This window comes from Alexandromys fortis, unplaced genomic scaffold (assembly GCF_014885135.2).
Source record: "Alexandromys fortis isolate MF-2015 unplaced genomic scaffold, M_Fortis_MF-2015_v1.1 scaffold_5, whole genome shotgun sequence".
In the NCBI taxonomy this organism is placed as follows: domain Eukaryota; kingdom Metazoa; phylum Chordata; class Mammalia; order Rodentia; family Cricetidae; genus Alexandromys; species Alexandromys fortis.
Genome location: NW_026067924.1, coordinates 14,947,121 through 14,955,878, shown reverse-complemented (window position 1 = coordinate 14,955,878; position 8,758 = coordinate 14,947,121). Strand labels below are relative to the sequence as shown.

Below are 8,758 nucleotides of genomic sequence, written 5' to 3'. Positions count from 1 at the left end.
CCTCTCTCTCTCTCTCTCTCTCTCTCTCTCTCTCTCTCTCTCTCTCTCTCTCTCTCCCTCCCTCCCTCCCTCCCTCCCTCCCTCCCTCCCTCCCTCCCTTCTTCTAGGGCTAGAATCACTTCAAATGAATGACCTGCATATCCTGGGGTCCCATCCATTCATTCTGTCAATGCTCTAACTGCTGCATACTTCACATTAAGTTTCTAATCCCATAGCTACTCTAAAACTGCTCTCCAAACAGTCATAGTGGCTTCTGTTTAGCTGAGTCCACTCATCTTTCCCAAAGTCTTATTCTCTTTTTAGTAATAGTAATCAGTGGTAGTAATACTGAGACAGGTCTCCTTTAACCCAGACAGGTTTCTAACTCAATATGTAGCTGAAGATGCCCTTGAATTTATATCCCTCTCCCAAATGCTAGGATTACATGCATGGACCGCCATACTTAGCACTTATTTTTCCTTTTCTCTTCTCCTCTCCCCGCTCTTCCTTCTCTGCCACAGGCTCTTAAACCATAGGCCAAGATGGCCTGACACTCACTAAGCTCATCAGGGTTGCCTTGAACTCATGACAATCTTCCTGCCTCAGCCTCCCACACTCTGCTATTACAGGAGTGGGAACTACTATTCCTGGCTCCAACTATTTATATTAAAAAACAAAGTTGTGGCCGGGCATGGTGGCATACACCTATAATCCCAGTACTTAGGAGGCGGAGGCAGGCGGATCTCTGTGAGTTTGAGGTCAGCCTGGTCTACAGAGTGAGTGCCAGGACAGGCTCCAAAGCTCCACAGAGAGACCTTGTCTTGAAAAATTAAACCAAACCAAACCAAACAAACAAAAAAACAAAAAAAAACCCCCCACAAAATTGTGAATTGGACAGGTGGTGAAGGAGACAGCTCAGCTCTAATCCCCACAGCATCAAAGGCAAGGTTGGGTTACATGACAATGGAGGCTGGACTCCTGAGAAAGCTGCTCACACGCATGCCTGGCATTTGTTGTTAGGACTTCATGGATGTCGGACATAACACCTTAACATTCTAAATGCATGCCACCTATCATCCTGGTAGCTGGATTCCAAGAGCAAACATCTTCGAATACAAAAGGGGAAAGTTATCAGTTTCTAAAGACCTGGCCTGAAAGTTGGCAGAGTTGTATCTATGGATTAAGCTTTCTATTGAGTCAACATTCAGGGGCAGGGAATTAGGGCCCCCACTAATGAGAGAGCAGTGGTGGCCCAAAATTAGGGGGCTATCTTTAAAACTGCTGAAATCTTTAACTATTGGGGTACAAGAAGGTATTTCTTAGGTTCTGGTTTAGAATTCATGATCCTCCTGCCTCTAGCTCTCAAGTTCTGAACTTTACAAGCATGCCCACCACTCCTGATTTTATTTGGTACTGGAGATCCAACCCAAGACTGCATGCATTCTAGGCAACATCCCCAGCCCCATGACAGCATTTTATGTTTCCTTGCTTGTTTTAAACTTATTTTTCAGACAAAGTCTTTTGTAGCCCGTTTTGAGTTAGAATTTACCTATAGCCCAGACTGGCCTCAAGCTTAAGGCAATTCTCCAGCCTCAACTTTCTGAGTTGAGTTCTAGGCATGAAACGCCGTGGTGGGGCTGGTAGCAGCATTTTGAGTCAAGGGAAGGAATTATATCTGGAATCAAGAACTATATATGAAGCTAAACATAGAGACCCTGTCCCTAAGTAAATCAATCAGTCAATTCAACTACCATCCTGCAAGTATTTTAAACACCATTTTCTACAGTTTGAGATGGAGAAGTTAGGGTGAAACTGACTTGAGAATAAACTCAGGTTCCCCAAAAGGTCAGTAACGGTCTCATTTCCACCTTCTGTTTGGTAGCTGTGTGGTCATAAGGAGCCAGGGGACATCACTGTGTGTTAGTGTACTTGCTATGATTCACTCTGTGATTTCATTGGGTCCTTTTCCATCACTCTCTCAGATGGAAAAGCTCAGGGTTCAAATCTGGAGACACGCTTTTGTGAGCAAACTTTGGTGTCCGTGAGCAAGGCAGTCTGTGCATAGACTGGTTTTGAGTAGGCCTTCATTGTGCCTACTTAACTGTTAGTCATAAATAGGTTCGTGTCTGATCAACTTCGGATAAAAATGAAGGGAAAATGTATTTGTGAGTTCCTTAACAACATGGTAACTGTTGATCATAACTATGAAATGGAATGAGAGTATTATGAAATCCAGATTCTGTAACAGGAGACCAAATATATGCAATCTATTTGTTAAGGAAGGAAACAAGTCTGAAAACACTTTATTGGCTTTTCCCTTTTCTCTCTTGATTTCCTTTTGCTGTTGGTCTTTGGCTTTCGCGCCACAGGCCAGAGCTGCAGGCGGTTCTCCCCAGGGCTGACTTAGGGCGAGCCACCACGTCTCTGATGGTCTCGCTGTCATCTGTTTAGTTGATGTAAGCACATGCCTGAGTAACCCTTTCTTAGTTTGGTATAAAATTAGGAAACTGGGCGATCCAGTACTGGCTTTCTATTGGGGTCAGAGGGGATCCTAGGGATACTCTTTTAAATTGATCTTGATTCTTCAAAGTAGGGCTGGTGCAGATCTTTACAAGGTGTTATTACGAATGTAACTTCCTGACCCCTGGATGTGATAGTGGATGTTTGCACTGCTAGCACTTGGGAAGCTGGAGTCGGAGGACACTTAACCCGGGGGACCCAGGATCCCTTCTAAAAAGGAAAGAGTATTTATGCTATCTGCCCCATTTATGCTATCTGCCTTTCCACCAACGAAATTTCACTGTGTAGCTGGTGTTAGAAATTAAAACTCCGAGGATGTGGCCACATACTCCTTTAATCCCAAGATTAGGCAGGCTAAGACAGGAGGATATTCTAGAGTTGGAGGCTGCTGGGGCTTCATAGTAAGACCCTGTTACTTAAAAAAAAATAAAGTCTTATTTTATGTGTATGTTTGGCTGCATGCATGCATGTGCCCAGACACCAGAGAAGGTATTGGATCCCCAAGGACTGGAGTTAAAGATGATTGTGAGCCACTCTGAGAAACTGGCCATAGAGCCCAAAGAAGCCATCTCCAGTCCTGAGACCCTGCTTCCAAAAACATAATACATTATATTCTTTTGTTTGCCATGTCAGTTTCATAAACTTTGTATAGTTAAATACCATGTGACATCTTACCTAAAAAATTCCAGAAGTATAGCTATTTTTTAAAATTATTTAATTGTGGCTTGTTTTATTTTTCAAGACAGTTTCTCTATGTGTGTTCCTGGTTGTTCCGGAACTCACTCTGTAGACCATGCTGGTCTCAAACTCACAGAGATCCACTTGCCTCTGACTCCCGAGTGCTGGGATTAAAGGCGTGCGCCACCACCGCCCGGCCTAAACAGCTATTTTTAACCAAGGTGCCACCATCTTGGCTCCACCAATCCTTTTGCTTGAAGCATCCTAACTCAAAATAGGTGATTTCTAACATAATGAAGTATTCTTTTTCCATAGTTGGTGAATCTAAGTCTTTGGTGTTTTTTAAGTTTTACTTTGTTTGAAGAGGTGTCTCTCATATAGTCCACACTGACTTCAAACTCATGATGAAGCTGAAGATGACCCTGAACTCCACAGCCTCCTGTCCTTACCTCTGAAGGGCTGAAGTACAGACTTGAGCTTGAGCCATTCCTACCAAATCTTTCTTTTTCCTTCCTTCCTTCCTTCCCTCCCTCCCTCCCTCCCTCCTTCCCTCCCTCCCTCAATGTGTGTGTGTTGTGGGTATATGTAAGGTTGCACATGCTTCAGGTGCCTTAGGGAGGATACTGGGTGTCCTACCCTGTCAATTTCTGCCATATTCCCTTGAGACAGTGTTTATTTGGAGCTTGGCTGGAGTGCAGCGAGCCCCAGCAATGCTGTTTCAGACCACCACGCTAGGGTTACAGACACTCACCCATGCTCACATGCTGGGGATTTGAACTCAGGTCCTTGTGCTTGGACAGTAAGTACTCTATTCGCTGAGCCATCTTTTCAGCTTCCCCAGAAAACTGTGAGTTCTCAGCCTTCTAATTTCACTGGAGAGCATTATGGTCAGAGATTTCATTTCTTTTCATTTCCCTGATCACTCTGTTTTACTCCTTTCCAAGTTTCAGAGAAAACTGAGCCAGAACCGCGCTCCCCTTTGAGGCACATTACTTCTCTTTTGTGACTCATTTCACCAAGAGCTGGCCAAATTGCACAGCACAGATTGGAGGATTTGTTACTTTCAACTCTGAAACTTCAAACTAAAATTTTCCTTAACATCTCTCCATATTGACCTCACTTGACTCAAGCTCCTAAGAAGATTGATATGATCCTCCTGGCTCAGGTATCTACCACAGCGCCCAGCTGGCCCTCCCTGCCCAGAATTATTACAGCAGCACCAAAATTCTTCATTCTTCTTAGATATGATACCAAAGGTATAAACACAAGAAAAAATAATAAGTTTGATTTTTGTACCATGAATGATGTCACCGAAAGAAAAAATACAGCAGAAAATAGTTGCAATGTATTCTTACACTGCAATAAGAAATGTTAAAAAGGCAAATCTCTGCATAGACATTTCTTTTTTAAAAAAAGGCAGAAAAATGACCATTAAACACATGAAAAGTACATGATCCAGGAATTCTACTCCTTGGTTTCTAACCAAGAGAATTTGAAGAGTCATATATATGTATTCAAAACTTTTTTTTTTTTTTTTTTTTTTTTTTTTTTTGTTTTTAACCGAGACAGGGTTTCTCTGTAGTTTTGGAGCCTGTCCTGGAACTAGCGCTTGTAGACCAGGCTGGTCTCGAACTCACAGAGATCCGCCTGCCTCTGCCTCCCGAGTGCTGGGATTAAAGGCTTGTGCCACCACCGCCCGGCTGTATTCAAAACTTTTAAGCAAGCATTACTAACAGCATTATAATAGCAAAAAGCAGAAACAATTTTTAATGTTCAACAGTTGAAGGGCCGACAAAAATAGTACACCTGCCTCAGAGTGGAGTATTATTCATCAACAAAAATTAAGTATTGGTAAATTATGAATAGATCTTGAAAACATGTTAAGGGGGCTGGAGAGGTGTCTCAGGGAAGAGGTGTCCTGTTTTTAACAAAGGACCAGTTTCAATTCCTAGCACCCATGTCTGGGGACTCAGTCTAAAAGTTAACTCCAGGAAATAGGACATTTCTGGTTTCCATGGGCACTTGTTCTCATGTGCGAACACACACACACACACACATACATTTAAAAAAACATGTTAAGAAACTAATCTCAAAACATCACATCACATACTGCATTTCATTTACATAAAATTCTAGTAAGGACAAACCTAAAGAAAAAATATAAATTGGTGGTTTCCAAGGGTTGAGAAGGGGAAAGATTAATAAATGGGTACTAGGTCTTCTTATGGTAAATATGTGATGGTACTCTACTCTGCAAAAATACTAAATACCATTAGAATGTATACATTAAGGAGATTAAGGGTAGCATTTGTGTTCATTTCTATAAAGACCTTTAAATTCTTCCATGAAAATGATCATGTGTATATATTCTCGCTAATATCATTAAGTCTGAAATAGTTGTACTCGTGTGAGCTTTTCAGTTATGTGATTGCGAGGATAAATCAGCAAAGGAGTATTGCAAGCTTTATCATTTATAATGTAATTGAAAATTACATTTATTGTACGTAGTGGTGGGTGTGCTCATGACGTGACTGGTATGTGGAGGTCATTAAGACTCTGTGTAGGACCTGGGATCTAACTCAAGTGGGGTCTTTACCCACGGAGCCATCTCCTCACTCATTCTTTTTTTTTTTTTTTAAACTGGGTCCTAGCTGGGCGATGTTGGCGCACGCCTTTAATCCCAGCACTCGGAAGGCAGAGGCAGGCGGATCTCTGTGAGTTCGAGACCAGCCTGATCTACAGAGCTAGTTCCAGGACAGGCTCCAAAGCCACAGAGAAACCCTGTCTCGAAAAACCAAAACAACAACAACAACTGGGTCCTTATATAGCCCTAGTTGTCCTGGAACATGCTGCACAGACTACGCTGATTTTGAACTTGTCGCAATTCCCTTGTGTGGGCCTCCCCAGCTCTGGAATTACAAACCTGTGCAACCGCACTGGTGTTGTTTAGTTTGGTGGTGGAGACAAGGGTTTCTATGATATTTTAGGCTCGTCTTGAATTTTTGAAGGAGAATGACCTCGAACTCACAGCAATCCTCCTGCTTCAGCCTCCTGAGTGCTGGGATTACAGCCACTATGGTCAACTCGTTTTCTTTTCTTTTTTTTAGGTTAGGAGTAATTTGGAAAGCTCAGGAATCTCATCCCTGGTTTTGGACAACTTACACTGAAGTAGTAAATTCTTTGGCTTATAAATAAAGGGTGATTATAGCTCGTACATCTTGATTTCACGAAGTGAAAAGCAACTATTTAGGAGACTGGACTTCTATATTTTCATCCGAGTAGCCAGAAATAGAGCACACAGGCTCTATTCCACGTGGAGTATCGACCTTTGCTGATTAATTATATAACAGTTTTGTCGCACAATCGCTCCCAGAAAACCAGCCAGCGCTCTTTGGGGTCAAGGACGGCGTGATTCAGCGGTAAACGTTCCAGTGTCCTCTTTACTGTTGAGGACTGAGCCAGGAGACGGATGGTATGTAGGTCTGAGGTCCTCGGGGATCTCTGTTCTCACCAGGGTGGGGAATTGCACGTCGAGTTCGGCTGCCTCTCCGATCCCAGCAGGAGCTCCTACAGGACTTCTCCGACCTCGCTTAAATCCTGGACGCGCAAACTCGAGACTCGTTGGGCTGTAAGCAAGTTCCATTCCAGGCACTCGAAACGGATTCTCCGTTGTTGCAAGTTAACCGACTAACTCCCAAGAATAGTAAAGTGAACCTAACACCATCTCCCAAAGCACTACCGGGTTTTTTCCTCACCCTGCCCCTTCCAGTACCCATTTTCCGGCCCACTTCCTTGGTTTAGACGCTTGGCACTTGGGATTCTCTAGAGCAGCAATTCTCAACTTTCCTAATGCTAATACAGTTCCTCATGTTTGGTCACCCCCAACCGTAAAATTATTTCCGTTGCTGTTTCATAACTGTAATTTTGCTGTTAGGACTCGTAGGTATCTGTGTTTTCCGATGGCCTAAAACCCCTGTGAGAAGGTCCTTCGGCCCCAGAGGGGCCCCGACCACACAGGTCGAGAATCGCTGCTCTACAAGGACTTAATCAGGCTCCAAGTCAAACCAGAGCAGCCCAGCAGAGCGCGAAGGCAGAGCGACACTTCCCCGGGGCTTCGTCACGAAGGGCGTAGGGGCGTGCTTTTATGACGTAAAAGAGGGAGGGGCAGAGGCCAACGCCGGGGACTCGGGCCGCGGGGCGGAGGGGCGGAGGGAGTGGCGGGAGCCCCATTCCACGCCTTAGGACTTTCCATCTTGAGGAAGAGGGGAGTCTGTATTCTCAAACCCCCTTGAGGAAAGAAATACCATATGTAAACCTTCATTTCAAAGCCGCCATATTTATGACGAGTTTTATATGTATATCTTACTGACGTCCGGCTTTCTATGTCCGTGATTGTGAAAACCTTCACGCTTCCTTTCCCGTCTCCCCCTTCAATCCTGCACACATGTTAGCGGCCGGCCAGCGCGCAGGCGCAGAGCGCTCGGGGTGGCGCCGCTGAGGGGCGGGTGACGCAGCGGCCGTCGCTGCCATTTTAAGTTGTTTGTTCTTGTTTCTTTTCCTCAAACGCGACTCAGCCCCGGACCCGGGAGTCTCCCGAGGCAGCCGCCGCTTCTGCAGCCCACTCCGGTGCGGGGGAAACGAGGCTGTGGACGCTCGCCTTCCTCCACTTCGGCTTTGTTACCCCATTCCTCGGGGCTCTCTCGGACTGTGTGCCCGGCGGGCGAAGCAGGCCTCGGGAGCCGACGCTTGAACTGAGACAACTTTGCCGTGCTCACTCCGCGGACAGGCCGTAGCGCAGGGCTCCCCTCCCCTCCCCGTCCCTCCCGCGCGCTCTCCTCCGTCCTCGCCGTCTCTTTCCCCCTTCCCCCCCGCGCCGCGTCCTTCCCTCCGTCCGAGCCCGGGGCGCCGAGCCCGACTATGGGGCCCAGGTGGGGGCTGAGCGGCGGCAGCAGTGCGCGCGGCCCGGCCACAGAGCGCAGCGCAGCGGGCATGGAGGGGCTCCGTCGGCCCGTCGTGTTCTCTTGACATGGCTCCCGCCCGCGCCACGAGCAGCGCTCCCGCCGCCGCCGCCTCCTCCGCCGCCGCCGCCGCTCCGCCCGCAGGCTGCGGCTAGACGGCCCTCCGACGGTCGGCCTGCGAGTCCCGCTCTCCTCTCCGCGGGGACCCCGCCCTGCCGCCTCGATCCCGGCCTCTGCCCGCCCCCCCTTGGGAAACCACCCAGCCGCCCCCACTCGGGAAACATGGGCTGTTGAACGGGAAAAGCGAATCCAGAACCCGGGAACTTCATTCCTTTCTTTTTTTGGGGTGGGAGGGTGGGCTTCCTTTAAGAAGTAATTCTTATTAACACGATTATTTTCTTCTTTTCCCCTCCCAACTGATCCTTCCCACTTTATTCTCTTTCCGCCTTTTCTACCCGGGCGGGAATTCTTTCCACGGTGAAATGAGTGAGAACCCGAGTGATCCAGTGTCTCCCGTGGTGCGAGTGAGTCGCTGCCGCTGAAGGCGAGGGGTGGGGGTGGGAACTGGGGGTCGACGGCAGGTGATCCCCGGGCCCGGCCTGGGACGTGGGAGAACCCGCCAC

At 46.9% G+C, this 8,758-nt stretch overlaps 1 pseudogene; it reads right to left on the bottom strand.

The window, feature by feature from the left end:
• LOC126501639 (mitochondrial import receptor subunit TOM20 homolog) overlaps nucleotides 1-7,407 on the bottom strand; it is a 16,683-nt pseudogene extending 9,276 nt beyond the window's left edge.
• Between the last annotated feature and the right edge of the window lie 1,351 nt (nucleotides 7,408-8,758).